The following is an 18364-nucleotide window of genomic DNA, read 5'->3' as shown; positions in this document are numbered from 1 at the left end:
TAGAATGTTTTAACAATCACTGTGGAATGCAGGTGCCTGAAGATCAGACACAAGATTCCCCATATGAGCAGCAGTTAAAGAATGTGTTTTCGAAAGGCAGTATTGCACCTATAAGTAGTTTTATTACTAAACACATGGTAGACCATCATACAAGCAGATTGCAATCACTGCTTGAATATGCTAGACATGCCGAAAGGCATTTTAATAACAAAAAGAAAAAGAAAGCCCAAGTATTTGCTGTGGAAGATGGAGAAGTTTATTTAGTACAGTCCAGACAAAAGGGCTAAAAGAATGCCCAGGGAAACAAACAATCTGATCAGCGATCAGAGGACTTTGAAGGGAGAAAGAAAAGAGGTGAGTGCTTCAAATGTGGGAAAAAGAACACATGGCAAGGGACTGCAGGAAAAATAAGAAGGCAGCAGTGGAAGACAAAAATGATGAGGGTGAGGACTGACTATATGAAAGTCAGGAATCACTAGATAGGAATAATAGAGAAAGGACAAATGAGAATGTGATAGAGGGAGCAGAGAATGTGATAATAGAGGAAGTGCAGCAAGCTACCGATAGTGAAGAAAACGAAATATTAGACCTAGCTTTACTGAGCTTAGAGCTCTATCTAGCTGACACAAAACCAGAAGTGACACTCCTGGTAGAAGGGAGGGAAGTCAAATTTTTGTGCGATTCAGGGGCACCACGAACCCTGGTACATCCACTACCAGAAAATTCAGAATCACATGACTTTATACTAGTAAAAGCAGCTAATGGACAGCTGTATCGGGAGCCTCTCTCCCATAACATTACAATAACAGATCCTGTTTCAGGATTAACCCAGAAAAGCAAAATTGTTGTTTCTGCAAAATGCCCAGTGAACTTTTTGGGCAGAGATCTTATGCAACTATTAAGCATAGCAGTAGTTCCAACCATGCAGCGTATGGAAGCACAGCGACAAACTAATACTTTTGCAGTGTAAACGGAAGGTGAGACATTTTACTGGTACAGCCAGGACTTAGTTACGACTTGCCCTGGAGCAGTAACTGAAGAGTTAATGAATGTAGCTATCAGTAAGTTCCCCTCCCTTTGTATTGACATACAACACATGTTGCAATGTACTCTGTATTATTGTAATACACCAGGACCTGACAAAGAATATGAACAAGAATTGTTTAGAAATCATGCAAACAGATTAGTACTGTGCAATTTGTACTGGGACATGAAAGGGAACAGTATAGTTAGCTGTTCATTACCCCAGGAGTTCTTTTCACTTTACAAATTGAATCTAATACCGCATGTTAGTTTAACTAAAGAAGAAGACTTAAAATGGATAGACCTAGGAGAGAAAGTCACAAAATGGGAAAAACAGACAGAATCAGAACTGTCAGAAAAGGGAATACAAAAACAGAAACTGAACTAGATAACACAAACACATCCAGCTGTACACTTGCAGTCCAGCAAAGACAGCTGAGAAGCCCTCTTATTAGAAGAGGAAGAAAAAGCTTTGTTAGACATACCAGAAACTCTCTGGTCAACAGGAAAATCAGACGTAGGACTAATTTGCACAGCAGGACCAGTTACTATCACGCCAAAGTCAGCATTTAGACTACAAAAGAGACAGTACCCCTTGAGAAAAGATGCAGAGGCAGGTATTAAACCTATCATAGCAGCTTTGCTTAAGAAGGGAATACTGGTGGAATCTCCTGATTCGCCATGTAACACACCCTTATTCCCAGTTAAAAAAGCAAATGGAGAATGGCGTATGGTCCAAGATTTACAAGCTGTAAAGGACGCAATAATACCAAGAGCACCTACGGTGCCAGATCCATATACCTTGTTGAATGATTTAAAACCTCAACAGAAGTATTTTTCTGTGGTAGATGTCAGCAATGCGTTCTTTTCAATACCAATACACTCTGGCAGCCAGTATTGGTTTGCATTTACATTTCAGGGGAAGCGGTATACATATACGCGACTACCGCAGAGCTATTAGTGAAAGCCCAACGATATTCTCACAAGAAATGGTAAGTAATTTAGCGGGATTTATCCCACCGAGAGGTAGTCAAATTTTACTTTATGTTGATGACATCCTGCTGGCCGCCCCTACCCAGCGAGATTGTAAGGAAGATACTATAGCATTATTAAAATTCCTAGCAGTTGAAGGACACAAAGTAAGCAAAAATAAATTGCAGCTTTGGAGAAAACAAGTGAAATACCTTGGATATGTAATATCCAAAGATGGCAGAACATTAGATGAGGACAGAAAAGTAGCGATCTTACAAGCACAAAACCCACAACCAAGAAGGAAATGATGTCCTTCCTGGGTACAACTAATTTTTGTCGAAGCTGGATCCCAAACTATGCTTTGGAATCTGCACCATTAACCAACCTGATTTTTAAGAAGCCTATGGCAGCACAAGTTTTAATACAATGGACATCAGAAGCAGAATTAACTTTCTGCAAACTGAAACAATTGATAGCATCATCATTAGTTTTAGGATTACCAAATTATCACAAATGTTTTTTCCAAACTGTAGATTGCAAGCAAGGTTATATGACATCAGTATTGACTCAACAGCATGGGGACAAATAACGCCCCATTGCTTATTATTCATCACAACTGGACCCAGTGGCACGGTCTTTAACCCACTGTGTACAAGCAGTAGTTGCAGCTGCAATGGCAGTGCAGGCTTCAGCCTCAGTAGTGTTATTCCACCCTCTCACATTGAGAGTGCCTCATGCAGTCACAATCGTTTTACTGCAAGAAAAAGTAGCATATCTTTCCCCTGCTAGGCATCTTTCTTGTATGACTATATTGCTGAGCCAACCTCACATGACAATTGAACGATGTACTACTTTGAATCCATCTACCTTGCTCCCAACTCCTGTGGATGGCACACCCAATAACTGCCTGCAGGTAATTGAGCAAAAGACACTGCCTAGAAAAGACCTCACGCATGTTCCCTTGGATGATGCCAAGGTGACATATTACGTGGATGGCTCATGCAAAAGGAGTCCTACAGGACAGAACCTAACAGGTTATGCAGTAGTTTCTGATACTGAGATTGTAGAAGCGAAACCTCTACCACATAACTTATCTGCACAAGCAGCCTTGACACGGGCATGTACCTTAGCAAAGGGTAAAAGCGTAAACATTTTTACAGACAGCCAGTATGCTTTTTCTACTGTACATGTTTTTGCACAACAGTGGAAGAATCGAGGAATGGTGACATCTACTGGCAAACTGATTAACCATGCACAGTTTATTTTAGATTTGTTAGATTCTATTCAGTTGCCTCAGAAAGTAGCTATTTGTAAATGCATAGCTCATACAAAACAACAAGATAGGATTTCAAAAGGCAATGCGAGCTGACACAGCTGCAAAGCAAGCAGCCTCAGAAGCATTTCTTTTGAATGAGGAATTACAACCTTCTGAGATTTTAGACTTAGAAATGTTGAAAACAATGCAGACACTTACTACACAAGCTGAAAAACAAAAATGGAAAAAACAAGGAGCAATTCTCAGGGAAGGGCTGTACATCTCCAAAGAGGGAAAACCGATATTACTGTCTAATTTATTTAGATATGCAGCTTTGTTGAACCATGGGCAGAGCCATGTCTCAACAGGGGGGATGGTACAGTTAGTGAATCGGGTATTCGCTACGTATGGGTTTACAAACTACACTAAAAAATTTTGCCTGTCATGTCACACTTGTAATAAACATCATGCACAAGGGGCATTAAAGCCCAAGCAAGGGAGTTTCCCTACACCACCATATCCGTTTCATACTATCTGTATGGATTTCATAGAATTGAGCAAATGTGAAAACAAAAAGTACTGCCTTGTCATTGTGGATATGTTCTCCAAATGGTTGGAGGCCTTTCCGACTAGTAAACCAGATGCAGCCACTGTTGCAAAGACCCTAGTTAAAGAAATTATTTCTAGATTTGGCATACTGGAAAGGATCTACAGTGACAATGGTACACATTTTGTTAACCAAACTATACAACAGTTAAGCCAGTATTTTGGGATTTCTTTAAAACATCACTGTGCATATCACCCTCAATCTGCAGGGTTAGTAGAGAGGCACAAGGGAGTTTTAAAGAATAAGCTTAAAAAACTCATGGTAGACACACAGAAGAACAGGGTATACTGTTTGCCCCTGGCACTGCTGAGCATGAGAACTGTTCTGAATGCAAAAGGATTGACACCTTTCGAAAAGATTTCCGGAAGAGCTTATTATATACCTCAGTGGAAACCTCTCATGCCTGCAGACCAGGAAGCAGATTGGACACTTGCAGAGTATATGAGGAGTATGCTGAATAACAAACAGTTTAATTCTGTTTCAGATAAAGACCAAACCAAACCATTCGAAGTAGCAGTAGCCCCAGGCACTTGGGTTTGGGTGAAGACAATCAAAAAGAAGAATTGGACGACACCAAAGTGGGAAGGTCCGTATCAAGTACTGCTGAGCATGCCCACAGCAGTCAAGATTGCAGAATGTTCATTTTGGATTCATTTGACACACTGTAAACTAGTCAAAAACTTTGAATTTGATAAAACTCTTGCTAACACACAGCAGCAGTAGAATGACAAGACTCAGAGATAATAGAAATACTGAACGACTTCAGCAGTGTTGCATAATCATCTTAATAACTGCATTAGTGACAATGTTCTTTTTGCTGTTGCTTCTGCTGTGGCCTTTCTTTTCTTCAGCCACACCAGCTAGACTGAACAAACATGATTCAATACTCATAGACTGGCATCCGAACTTTAACACTTACCAAGCAATCAAATATGTGTATGCTGAGACTTTTAATATTTCAAATTGTTGGATTTGCACAGCTATACCAACAGCATACGGGGGATTATTGATGGCTGCTGTCCCCCTAGGGGTCAATGAGACCTGGGAAAACTTGATTTTTGAGACTACACCTGTGAAATTTAGAGACAAAATTGCATTATTCCTACCTGTTACACAAACAGGAATTGTATGCTTTTTTAAGAATGACACAATTCAAGTAGGTTGGAGCAAATGTAATGTAACGGTTTCTTATAAATGTTATATTAAACCTAAAAATGCTAAAAATACAGAAATAATTTATGATGCAGATTATGACTCATACTTTGAGTCCTTGCATAAAACTGTCAGTGATATACAACATAATCCTGTTCTTTTAAAGCAACTGTCTATTATAGATAAGAAAATGTTTCATGCAGGGAATGTGTATAGCAATACTAAGGTAGAAAACTGTTATTTCATATGTGGGAAAAAGGCATACAAATGGTTGCCTGAGAATTGGTCCGGCAGTTGTTTTTTGGGTTACCTGGTCCCGGCCATATGACACACTATAGCTTTGCCTCATGGGAGAATTCAAAATGTCAGAGACGTCGCAAAGAAACCTGAAAATCCAATCAAGAAACCTGAGAATCCAGTGGGACAGATCGTAGCAGACTGAAGAAACCATAACTCCGTGAAAGACAAAAGTAAACTAGCACACATGGACTTGAGTGACACTATCATATCCTGGGATGGCATAGCCCCTGCATATGGTGCAGTTAAATCAATTTGGGAACTGAGAAAGCTATCCAAACTTCTCTAGGTCATGAGCAATGCAACTTTTTCTGCTCTTGAATTAATGACTGATGAACTGAATGCAATGAAAACTGTGGTACTTCAAAACTGCATGGCTCTTGACTTCACCCTAGCAGTGAGAGGTGGTACGTGCGCTTTAATCAAAGACGAGTGTTGTTTGTTTATTCCCAACAATAAACACAAGATCAATGACCATTTGGAAGTGATTCAGCAAGTGTCAGACATGACCAGGCCAGACCCGAACCCACTGACAGACTTTTTCCAGAATTTGTTTGGGGGTGGGGTTCCATCCTAATGAACATCCTGATTACCATTTGTGTGGGATTACTTTTGTTAGGAGCATGTATTTGCTGTGGTATTCCCTGCATGAAAAAATTAATCAAAAATTTTATAGACATGTCAGTTTCTGAGACTTTGTATCAAAGTACTGAAATTGAAGAACTGTTGAAAAAGGAAACACTTTCATAAGTTTAAACTGAATGACTCTCTTAGCTGCAAATCCTCAAAGGAAGAGGTTAGGAGAAGAAACAAACTGTTTATGCTTTTGAAATAGAATAAAAAGTATTAACAGGGGGAAATGTTAGAAAAATATGTATTAACATATGTGTGCAATGCTTATTTTAAATAAGGGAAGATTAACACATTTTTATTCTATATGCAGCATTAGTTCTATTTGAAACTGAAAACATGCTTTTCTGAAATTGTGCTTTCTGACACTGCAAGATGCACTCTGACCTAGTTTGCTAGCACAGCAAAATACATGTTTATGCCTTGGAAATGTACTGGAAAGCAGGTGATTTTCTGCTAGGTCAGGAAATTAAATAGAGAATAATAATAATTTCTGTAGATCCATTCATTATGGACAATAAGCTCTGTTCATGCTAATGAAAAAGTGCACAAGCTGCAAGAAAGTTAGATACTATAAACAATGAACTGCTTCCGAAATCTGTACTTGCACTGTGCTTGAATTAGCCATAGTACCTAGACTTGTAACATCACATAGCAAGAAAGTTATAATTGACCGGTGGTCGTCAAGGCCATCCTGTTTACTAAAAAAATCTTTTTTAAACTTTGAAGAGTCAGCTAGAAATGTGAGAAACATCTGTAAAGTAACAGAATTGTGAACTGGTGATCTGCTACGTCAGTCATAGTGGGCAATGTCTTGAAAGAAAGGTATAATAGTTGTGACACTTCCTGATTTAGTCAGACAAACTCTGTAACTGCATTTTTTGTCTCCTTGCACAAGAATAAAGATACCTGAACTGAACCATATGCTTTTGGTCTTTTGAAGTATTTTTCTTTGACAATATATATTTATATAATTGTTATAAATATGTATTTATTATTTTATAGTAGTATAACTCTAAGTTACTATGATGACAGTGCCTAAATGTGTAGCTGCAGTTAATAAATACTAGAAGCTGTTATATGTGTGGTGTTTTAAGTGCATGGTGAGGTGTTTCTCCCAACATCACTCAGTGAGGCACTAGTTAGATAATCTCAGTATTGATGGAACAGAAATAAGCCACTGATTAGAAGCATGAAAATTACTCTGCTGTGATGATGTGAGTGCTTTACCTGAGGTTTTTAAGTGGTTATTGTTAGCACGGGGTCCTCTGCCTTGCTGCTTTATTTTGGCAGCGTCTCAGTGCTTTTAAAAAGGACATTCATTTTGTATAAGATTTTGCTAGCTTATGATTTAGCTATAAAGTAAAATGTTTCTTCTGGACTCTATAAATAGGTAAAATATGGCATTAGTGAAAAGACTAATCATCATAATTATCCAATCATATATATCTATACATTCAGATACTATATGCTGTGTTTCAGCCTAGCAAAAAAAAGTAAGGCAGCAATGCAGCAGGCAAGCTGACAGTAATGTTCAGCTAAAATACTGTCCTGTGATTCAGACTTGTAGGGTGTGAGCATTCAGACAGAGGAGCAAAGATGTGAAGCTTAATGGGGGAGGGCATGTAGAGAAGGGAGCCATGCAGCGGTGTTTTAGAATTTACCCCCACTTTCTTTTAATGTTATCCCTCTTCTCTTGTCTCCACTCCCACTTCTTTTTTCCACTTTCCTTCCAGCCTACTCCTCTCATGTCTCCTCCATGTTCCCTCACTGTGCCATCTGAACCACCTATAGCTTCTTTTTCAGTGCCCCATTGGATACTGTTATAGGTTTATCAAGAGGGTCTACTTTAAGGTTTGAGCAGATACTCAGCTGGGCTGGTATGTTGCTAATGTTTTTTTCTGTCTGCTTCCTAGTTCTGGTGTTCATAGGTTCATACTAGGCTATCTGCCCTAGGGCATTTATAAGCCTAGCCAGAGTGTGTTTGGCTTTCGCCACCCATTTTAAAATTAATTTTGCTATGCCCTTTTTCGAGGTTAGTATACTGTGCCTCTGTCTAACAGTGACACAGAAGTGATACCCTAGGTAAACCTACGATCCCCCATTCACTCATCAAGATTCCTCTTGAAGAGAGTCAAAGAGGGACTCTGCCTAACCTGGACTGGGATTTTATTCCAGAGTGAAGGGAGCCTCTGGGTTATGAATCTGTCCCTCCAGCATGTCCTATTTATTTCAGTGCTGAGGTTCAAGTCTCTCGAACGCATAGCTCGATGGGATTTGGATTTTCTGAGGTGCAGCATGTCCATTAATTCCAGGTTGGACATGGCTTTATACGTCAGGCAGAGATCGCCTCTGAGCAGGCGGTATGCCACTGAGTAGAGCTGGAGTTTCTTTAACCGGGCAGCATATGGCATCTGTTGGAGCCCTTTGATCCTCTTGGTGAGGTATTTTTGGGGTCTTTCCAGTTGCTGCAGGTGTCTGGTAAGGTACATCCCAAAAGGGGCATTGTACTCAATTATGGGCCTGATGAGGGATGAGTAAAGAGGCAGAATGACCTCCCCTGATCTAGATGTGAATCCCTTCATGATTAGGTGGGCTATATAAAATGTTTTTCTAACCACTTTGGCCACGTGGTTGTCAAATGAGAGATTGCTATCAACTTGGGTCCCCAGGCCCCTAATTACTTCTTCCATACTTAATGGATTGCCACCTATGTGGTAATTTGTGGGCACTTTGTTTTTGCCAAAGGAGATGACTATACACTTTTTGGCATTTAGCTTGAGGCCATGGCTCTGGCACCAGTTGTCTGTTTCTATGAGGCCCTTTTGTAGGATGCTTGTGTCGGCTGGAGAGTCGATTATAGCGCCCAGTTTGCAGTCATCTGCAAACTTGGTCAGCCACAGTCCTTCCGTGTTTGCCTGTACCTCCGAGAAATATATACCAAACAGGAGAGGTCCCAGGACTGAGCCTTGTGGGATGCCACTTGTAACTGGCTTGGAGTCTGACATGGCTCCAGCAATTCTAACCATGTGGGTTCTGTCCTTGAGCCAGTTTGCAACCCATCTAGTGACATAGGGGTTTATATTTAAGCTGGTGAGCTTATCTATAATGCCCGAGTGGGGTATTGTATCGAAGGCTTTTGCGAGGTCCAGGTAGGCTGTGTGGACCACCTTCCCCTCGTCAATGGCCTTGGTGACTGTTTCAAAGAAATCGATCAGGTTTAAGAGGCAGGATCTGCCCTTAACAAAGCCGAACTGGGTAGGATCCAGTGTCTGTAGGTCCCCAATATCTTTTTTATGAGGTCCATGATGATCCTTTCCATAGCTTTGCAGACCAAGCTAGTCAGGCTTATAAGACGATAGTTTCCAGGATCCATTGAGGCACCACCTTTGTGGAAAGGGACCACTGTTGCTGTACGCCACTCTTTGGGTACATATCCTGTGGTAAGGCTGAGATTGAACAGTAGTTTTATGTTTGGGTTTAGCTCTTCTTGGAGTTCATGTAGGACACAGCCTGGGACACCGTCTGGTCCCATTGATGCTGTGTTTTTTGCTTTGGAGAGGGCAGCTCTTACCTGAGCATCTGAGATGTCAGAGGGGTAGCACTCTGCTGGGATAGAATTCCCACCCAGGTTCCTAACATAACTAAAGAAAGCCTTGTGATTATCCTTAGTGTCCTGTGCAATTTTTCTCTCGAAGCTGGCCTTAGACAACTTTATGAGTGCCCGTAGTTTTTTGCTAACACTGATCAGAGATGCCTTCCCTTTTTGGGATTTTGCTCTATCATGTAGTAGCTTCCTCCTTCTATTGTATAGTTTGTTTATGGCTGGGGTCCACCAGACAGGACGTCTGCCTTTGGAGGATTGGTTCTTGGTTTTATTTGGGCTTGCATGATCCATGCATTCCTTGAAGGTGTTCATAGAATGCGTTTATAAAGGATTCTACAGGCCCAGGGGCTTTGAAGGATTCCACCTCAGTTTTGAGGAGTGTGAAATTTGTTTTAGAGAAGTTTTTCACTGTGGTTTTCTGGGCAGGGGGTGGGGTCGGGATGTGAATATCCAGTGAGATTAGTTTATGGTCTGATCTTACCAGTGAGGGATACACTTCTGGTCTGGAGCATAGAGTCCCCATGTTGGTGATGATCAGGTCCAGTATGTTTTCCCCTCTTGTGGGAGTGGTAACAAGTTGTTCCATAGCATTTGAGTTTATAAATTCTAGGAACCTTTGAGCTAGGGTGTTGGAGCTAGAGTAATGCTCCCAGTCTATGTTTGGGTAGTTGAAGTCGCCCAATATAATGGTGTTTGGAGAGACCTTCATATTTTCCAGTGTTCTCAGGAAGGCCGAGTGGGGTTCCTGGGTTTGGGAGGGTGGTTTGTAGCAGGCTATAAACTGGAAGGCAGTTTTACCCACTGCTAGTTGCACATGGATAGTCTCTGATGCTTCGTGCTGTGCCACCAACCTGGAGGTGTGGGTATCTTTGGAATATTGATACTCCCCCTCCTTTTCTGGTTCGGTCCAAGTTTTGGGGCCGAAAAGCATGGTATGAGGTATAACCTGGTAGTGCTGGGGTGCTCTCGGGAGCCTTGAACCAGGTTTCTGTTACTGCACAGATATCGATGTTCTCCATGCTAAGGAGAGTTTCGAGTGCATGCATCTTGAGGTTTAGACTTCTGGCATTGAGTAGCATTACTCTTAGTTTCTTATCCCTTGTGATACCTATGGAGGTGGGTTTGTCTTTTGAGCCTTGTATAAAAAAGGCACTATGAGGGTAGCAAGAGCCTTTACCAATATCCGAAAGCCCAGGGGTGACAGGTGCAAGCCGTCCCTAGCGAAGCATCGTGGCTTGTCGAGCATGTCATCCCAGGCTGACAGGCATTGGATCCACTTTGAATGACACCAATACTTAAGCCAGTTGTTAAAATTGATCATCCTGTCTTCATATTGTGGCATCATTCTTGGTGAGGGTAAGATGCTACTCAAGGTCAGGGTCATACCGGCCTGAGCCACATGCTCAGAGAGCTCCTCTATGTCTCTTTTCATGTAGTCCAGGGAGGTATGTCTCAGGTCATTCACACCAGCATGGACAATGACGGAGTCATATTTGTACTTGCCTTGGAGTGACCAGAGTGCTTGTGTTATGTGGCGGATCCTAGCACCCGACAGGCAGCTCACCGTGACCTTCTCCTTGTTCAGCCTGGTGAGCGGGACGTCAGTGTGCCTGCCGCTAGAGTCACCTATTACAAGTGTATCAGGTGTGCTGTTTAGCCTTAAGAGCTGTGACTGTTCAGCACACTGGCTTCATGAGCTATGTATTGCACGTGTTTTGTTTTGGGGTAGCGGTTGCTTGGGTGTCTGCTTTGGAGGTCTCTGCTGCTTAGGCAGATTTTTATTTAGAGCCTCCGAGTATGTTTTTGTGTGTTTATGTGTTTGGTTTGCTGTCGTGGTAGGTCTATGTGAGACTGGAATTGTAGTGAGTGTGGTTTCCTTCTCCTCCTGACAGGTTTCACCAGTACTGAGTTGAGAGAGCTTAGCCTCCAGTTTGGCTATATGGTTGCATCTCTCACATGTGTTGGAATTTGTTGGGAGGAGGAGAGGGTTGTCTGTGTACATGAGGCCGTTGTAACATTGCCTCAAGATTCCCAGATTCACCAGCTGGACCGGAGAGGAGATTGACAACTGGCCTTTTGGCATGCTAGAATAGTATTGGGAATTCCTTTATAATTGAAAAAAAAAGGGCCAATGGGGAACAAGGTACTCAAGGGGAGTTTATGAGGGTGTAGTGCTTTTAATTTTTTAGTGCTGACTTATATAATTGCTTTAGTGAGCAAAGTGCCAGGTAACTTAAATGTAATGTGTTACAGGTAACTTAAATGCAAAAATGACAAACAGTAACTTTCTTTCAAGTGAAACAAGGAAATAAGTACAGTAAGCAATGCAGATGTCACTAGGGATCCAGAGAAGCGCTGAAAAGCCGCATTTTAGGTGGAATTAGCATTTCAGGGAAATAGCAAGCAAACAAACAAGCAGCATACAAACAAAGCTAGATTCAGCAGGCCTAGATCTAGTCTATGCTACAGCAAACAAGGTGTACCAATTTCAGTAAGAAACAGTTCAAATATGCAGGCACTATAAGCCTTTAACCAGAAATTCCCAGCTCAGAAGGTCAGAGTCCAGCCTCTCCTCCCACAAGAGTGCAGACCATGAACCTTCTTAATGTAAAATAACTGGCCTGAAGCCCAAGTGCTTAAACCAGAACTAATACACTTTTAGTATAACAGACAATGAGCCCTCAATCAGCAGTCCCCAACTTGGAAGGATATATTTATTGTATTTTTATTTATTTATTTTTATTTTTATTTTACATTTGATGACCGGGAAAGTCCGACTGGACACAAGTCCATTTTCAGCGGAGGCCCAGGGGGAAAAGCTCCACTTAAAACAATTGCTAAACAGATACATTTATAAGAAACAGCCCTGTATTCTTAACAAACACTTATAAAATAATATCTAACATTGCTTCAAAATGCTTATGTACATCACATAGCTGTGTTTTTAAGGCAAACAACAGGAATGTATTTAGTAATTAGTTACAGACATATAAGTTACTACCATTGAAATAAAGCATTTTTAGGAAAGAAAAGAAATCTAGAGGATAGGCAGTACTGAGTCATCCTTGACAGTATCCTTGTATGACTGTAATATAGTGGATTAGCCTGGGGAGTCACATGGGCACGGCCAGTTGCTAAAATAGTGGGTTTTGAGTAGTTTCCTAAATTGTGGGGCAGAGCTTGTAGAAGTTATGTGATTTGGAAGTGAATTCCAAGTTTTTGCTATTGTAGAGGCAAAGAGAGTTTTACCAGCTTCATATTTATGTTTGATGACATTTATGAGATTTTGGTTTGTTGATCTTAAGACTCGGGTAGTGGTATAGGGTTGTATTAAATTTTGTAGTATGGGGGTTTTGTCAGGGAGGTAGTACAGTTTGTGGGCTGTGGAGAGCTTTGTAGTAAGAAGTAGATGGGAAAACTCAAGCCATTTGAGCTGTTTGATGGAACGACACTGATGGTCCCTATTAGAGGCACCTGTAGCAAACCTGGCAATCTTGTTATAGCAAGCTGTCATTTTGTTTTGTTCACTGTGGCGAAGATTCGTCAGGACTGGAGAGGCATACAGTAGGGTTGATAGTAGGAGAGTTCTAGCAATAATGGCTTTGGTATGGTTGGTCATGAATTGCCTGTTCCTATACAATAGACCAAGCTTTTTGTGCACTTTTTTGATTGTTTGGGCTGTGTGCATGTCAAATTTAAGTTTGTTATCAATTACTACTCCTAAGAGTTTGGTGTGTGATGTAAGGGTAATTAGGGTATTATCCTTGGAGTTTATGTTGAAAACATTGTTTTGTGCAGAAGATCGACCAGGAGTGAAGAGAATTAGGTTTGTTTTTTTGGGATTGAGTATGTTTAATGCTAGAAAACCATGCTTCAGCCAATGTAAAGTTGTGTTGTATTATTGTTTGTAGTTCGCTTAAGGTTAGGGCGGCACATATAATAGTAGTGTCATCAGCATATTGAACTACAGAGGCAGAGGGGGAGGATACAGCTATCTGATTTGTAAATATGGAGAACAGTAAAGGACCAAGAATCGAACCTTGAGGACACATATGCATACTGGTAGGAGGGAGAATCGTGTGTCCTGCCACAGAACTGCTTGTTGTCGGCCTGATAAATAGCTATTGAACCACGATATAGTGGGGGAGGTAAGGTTAAGGGTAGATAGAGTTTTGAGCAGCAATCTGTGGTTGGCCATATCAAATGCTTTTGATAAGTCTAAGAATACAGAGGATACAAACTGTCCGTTGTTTCTATGGGTGTTGACTATGTTGGTGTAAGAGAGTAGGGCTGTTGTGGTACTATGGGATGGTCGAAAGCCATGTTGAGATGATGATATAAGGTTATTTTGTAGGAGGTATTGCATTAGTTGTGAATGTACTACTCTTTCTAGTATTTTTGATAATGGTGATAAAATTGCGATTGGGCGGTAGTTGGTGAGCTCTAGGGAGTTGCCACCTTTGTGGAGTGGGATAATATGGGATATTTTCCACAAGTTAGGTACTTTACATTCAGATATGGATCTATTTATTTGGATAGATATGGGGTAAGATATGGTTTCAGCTGAGAGTTGAAGGAAATCTGCAGGAAGTTTGTCAGCTGCCAGTGTGATGAGTTTTAGCTTTTTGAGGAGTTTAGTAATAAATTTTGTGGATGCTGGAGAGAATGAAAAGTTAGAGGGATTATTTTGCTTAATAGGGGTAGAAAGGGTGGGAGAAGATGTGGGGTTGGTGGTTCTATTTAGGGTATTAGATAGGGCTAGGACTGTTTCTGTGAAGAATCTATTGAATTGGGTGGGGATGTCCTCATTACTGGATGGTACTATGGGTGTGGGAGTGCTGGTTTTACTTGGGTGAAGTAATTTATTTATCGAGGTTCAGAATTTCTGAGGGCAGTGGGCATGTTTTTCTTGTAAGGTTTTGTAATAATTAGTTTTATCAATTTTTATGAGTTTTTTGGCCTTGTTCCAGAGAGCTAGCTAGATTTGTTTTGTGGTAGTGGTTTTCTGTTTATGATATTGGTGCCAGGCTCTATCTCTGCCCTTCATTATAGTTTTAATTTTTTTTGTTAGCCAAGGGGCATAGTTAGTCTCAACTCTGATGGTTCGGGATGGTGCCATGGTCATTTACGATTTTGAGAAAGGTTGAGTTAAAGTAGTCTACTGCTTCTTCTAGTGATAGGTGTTTTAGGGGAGACCAGTCACAGTGATTTAGTTTATTGTTTAGGTTCTTGGCTTTGAAGTTCTTTTTGTTGCGAACTATTCTAAGGATGGGTTGGTGACATTGTTGGGATTTATTCCTAATAAGGTAGGTTGGCTGGTGATCGCTTAACTTGTCTGGAAGGCAGCCTGATTGATGCACTAAGATGTGGTCAGATAGAAGTATCCAATCTAAGATGGATTGTCGTTTGGTATTTTTATCTACTCTTGTGGGGGTGTCTATGATTTGGGTAAAGCCAAGAAGATTAATATGGGTAGTGGGGATGTATTTGGCACAGTCAGCCCCATCAATGTTAAAATCTCCTAAGAGTATGGTCTCATGTGGATGGGTAGTAGACAGCCAATGCAATAGGTTTTCCATAGTGTCAGTGTTGTTTCCAGGTGGGATGTATGCACCGGCTATTACTATGTGCTTGCAAGAGTTTAGTTTTAATTTAGCTCGGATGAGTTCTATACCATTGATGTCTTGAGAGCTGAAATTAAGCTGTTCCAATGTGAGATTATTTTGAAACAGAATAGCTACACCTCCTCCTTTTTTTCCTTGCCTATCTTTCCATATAATACTGAAGCCAGGGGGTGTAATTTCATTATCATGATGTTCTGGTCTAAGCCAGGTTTCTGATAGTATGGCTAAATGTGGTTTATATAGAGCCAGTTGGGCATGGAGGTCTTGAACTTTGTTGAGTATTCTTACATTAATGTCTAAGAGAAAAAGGGAAGAGGTTGGCCTGCTACATAGAGGGTTTGGATGGTTAAGGTTTGTATGGAGTGAAGAATTTGGTCCTGGGTTGGGGTGTATATCTCCACAACAAGTGAGTTTCTGAATTAGATATAGGTAGAGTTTAAGTATTTTTTGCATTATTTTATATTGTTTCTGGGATAAGTGGGGGTTGATTTTGTTTGTTGGTTTATTATTGGTGTAGGAGAATTGATGGCTTTGGGTAAGGTCAGATGGTGATATGGGGAACTGTTTCAGTTGAGGTGAATTAGCTATGGTTTCAGTTTGCCAATGAGTTGGATAGGTGTGATGAAGTTGTGTGTGGTAGGATGTAAGGCTGGATAGTAAAGGAAGAACAAGCATGATTAATGTGTAGAATGCTACCTTTATTTCTAGGAGAGTAATTTTATTGATTTGCTATGTCTAGTTTTGTGTTATCTTTAGTAATGGGATGGTAGTGGTGAATGTAAGTAGGGGCTGTTGACTAAGTGTTAGATAAGCACTTAAGGGAGTTGGTGTCAAGGTGTGGTGTGTTAAGTTTGAGTGGGGGAGTAATTGTACATTTGATTGATTGATTGATTGATTGGGTGTGTGAATGGGGGGAGTGGTTAGCTGCTATAAGTTTAATTGAAATAGGGGTGGGTGGGAATGGGGGTAGGGTAGAAGAGCGAAGTGAGCACAGCAAATGGAGCCGGTCAGCACTTAGGAGCAGCAACAGTTCCGTAAAACAATCAGCTACTAGAGCTCTATGCAATAGAGTTTGCTGGTTAACAATTTACTTTCATGGAAAAGCTATTTTACTCCTGACTTAATGCTATTTAGTTTACTCAGAAAGAGACAGTGTGCCTACATCTATGTGGAGGGAAAGAGTATAGGATGTCTGGAGTTAGACTATGGAGGAAGGTGGGGGAGCTCAGGCAGGTCAGGAGGCAGAAGGTCTGAAGTGGTGAAGCTATAGTCAAGGTGAGAGAGGATGAAAGTGAGAGAACAGTTTGGGTAAGGAGGTGGAGGTAGGGGAGAGATACAGTGGAAGATAGGAAGGTAAGGAAGAGAGTTAGGCAAGTGAGAGGAGAGATATAGTAGAAGATAGGAGGGTAAGGAAGAGAGTTAGGGTAAAGAGAGATACAGTGGAAGATAGGAAGGTAAGGAAGAGAGTTAGGCAAGTGAGAGGAGAGATATAGTAGAAGATAGGAGGGTAACAAAGAGAGCTGGGGTAAAGAGAGGTCAGAGGGATAGGGAGATGGTTGTCCAGTCTACAGGCCGATTAATGTTCACCTGTGGGGTGGGGGTGCACATGAACGATATTTAGCTGACCAGTAGCAGTACTCAATGGGACACAAGAGTAGTGCAATACGGTTAGGAGTGCGTCTTATTAACACAGAACATACGTTCAATTACTGTTGCTGTAGAGGGATTCCTTGAATTGAGCAGTATTCTGGATAGGACTGATCTTCAGCAGTTGGCTGGGGTTATACAAGCCTGATAGCTTTAGGAGTCAGGGACCTGTAAAACATATAGAGAAGAGAGCCAGGTTAGAGCAGGGCATCAGGATTAGTGGGGATAGATATTAGACTTACAGTAGTGAATAACAGTGCTAAAAGTAGTAGATACAGCTGGAAAGTGGGAGGATGGGACAGGAAAAGGAAGAATTACTCAGTAGGAGAGAATATAAGGAGGTGAAAGTGGGGAGAGTAGCAGAGAGTTACTTGGCTGTGTAAAGATAGTCAGAAGACTGATAGAATGTAGAAGGTATAGAAGGAGTGTAAATAAATTGGATAGGGAGAACAACAGATGCACAATTGTAGTTAATACAGGAAACAAAAACAGATGACTGCAAGATGCAACATGTTAGCAACAACACATTTCTTAAGTTTGCAGGACTAGTAAGTGGGTGTCTATTACTAGGACAAATTATACCAGCATCAACTATGTACCATGGTACACTGGTGGAGTGTGTAATAGCTTACTCAGAGTTTAAAATCTAGTAAATCTAGTACATTGTATCTAGTTAGATATCTGGTTACACTTAGTACATTTGGTTAAATGCAGTTTACAGTATCAATGCAGTATACAATATCTAGTAACACACTTATGTTTGGAAAAATGCAGTAATAACAACTGTAAGCATTCAGTGATATAAGTAGTAAGGCAGGAATGGACCAATATTTATTAGTACACTTTGCCTAAGAAAAAATGCAGTGATAATAATTATAAGTAGTCAGTACTAGAAGTAGCAAGGCAGGAGCGAGCCAAGCTTTTGCATAAAATATCTATAACCATAATCAATAGGAGGCCATTAGGGCATATGTAGCAGAGCGGAAAATAAATAATTGTTTGACTACCTGAATGTGATTGCTTTAGTTCTGTCTGTTTAAGACCCTGTTGTAATTATATTGGCATCTAGGCAGAGATCGTGGTTACTTGTCTAGCGACTGTTGAATGGCTACATATAGTAAGGAAATAGCAGGATTCTCCCATAATCCCACTGTCCTAGGCTAGCAACTATTGTGTAACCATGTGTAAATTAAGGATTATTCTAGTATCCCATAGAACAGCTTGGAACAGCCACTGACAGTATAACAAGCCCAGCGTGCATCCAGATAATTAGAAAGTGCGTGATAGCAGGGCAGATGATGCTATCACAGTGAAGCTGTGCATTTAAAGCCCCCCAAAAATACCTGTGTGACTACTGATCCAACCTTGCAGACAAATTACTGCATGCGGACAGATAACACGCTTGTTTGTTAATAAATAAATAAAGCCCTACCCCAGTATTGTATCACTACAGTTAGAGCTGCTTATAGTACAGTTCAGAGTACGCCATAGATGGTTAGGTATGCACCGAAAAAACAGAGCCGTTTACAGCATAAACCCTTTGTATGTTG

Source organism: Protopterus annectens, chromosome 11.part0 (genome assembly GCF_019279795.1).
Source record: "Protopterus annectens isolate FY-2018-M chromosome 11.part0, PAN1.0, whole genome shotgun sequence".
Taxonomy (NCBI): Eukaryota; Metazoa; Chordata; order Ceratodontiformes; family Protopteridae; genus Protopterus; species Protopterus annectens.
The sequence above is the reverse complement of the archived record's forward strand: the minus strand, read 5'-3'. Positions refer to the sequence as shown.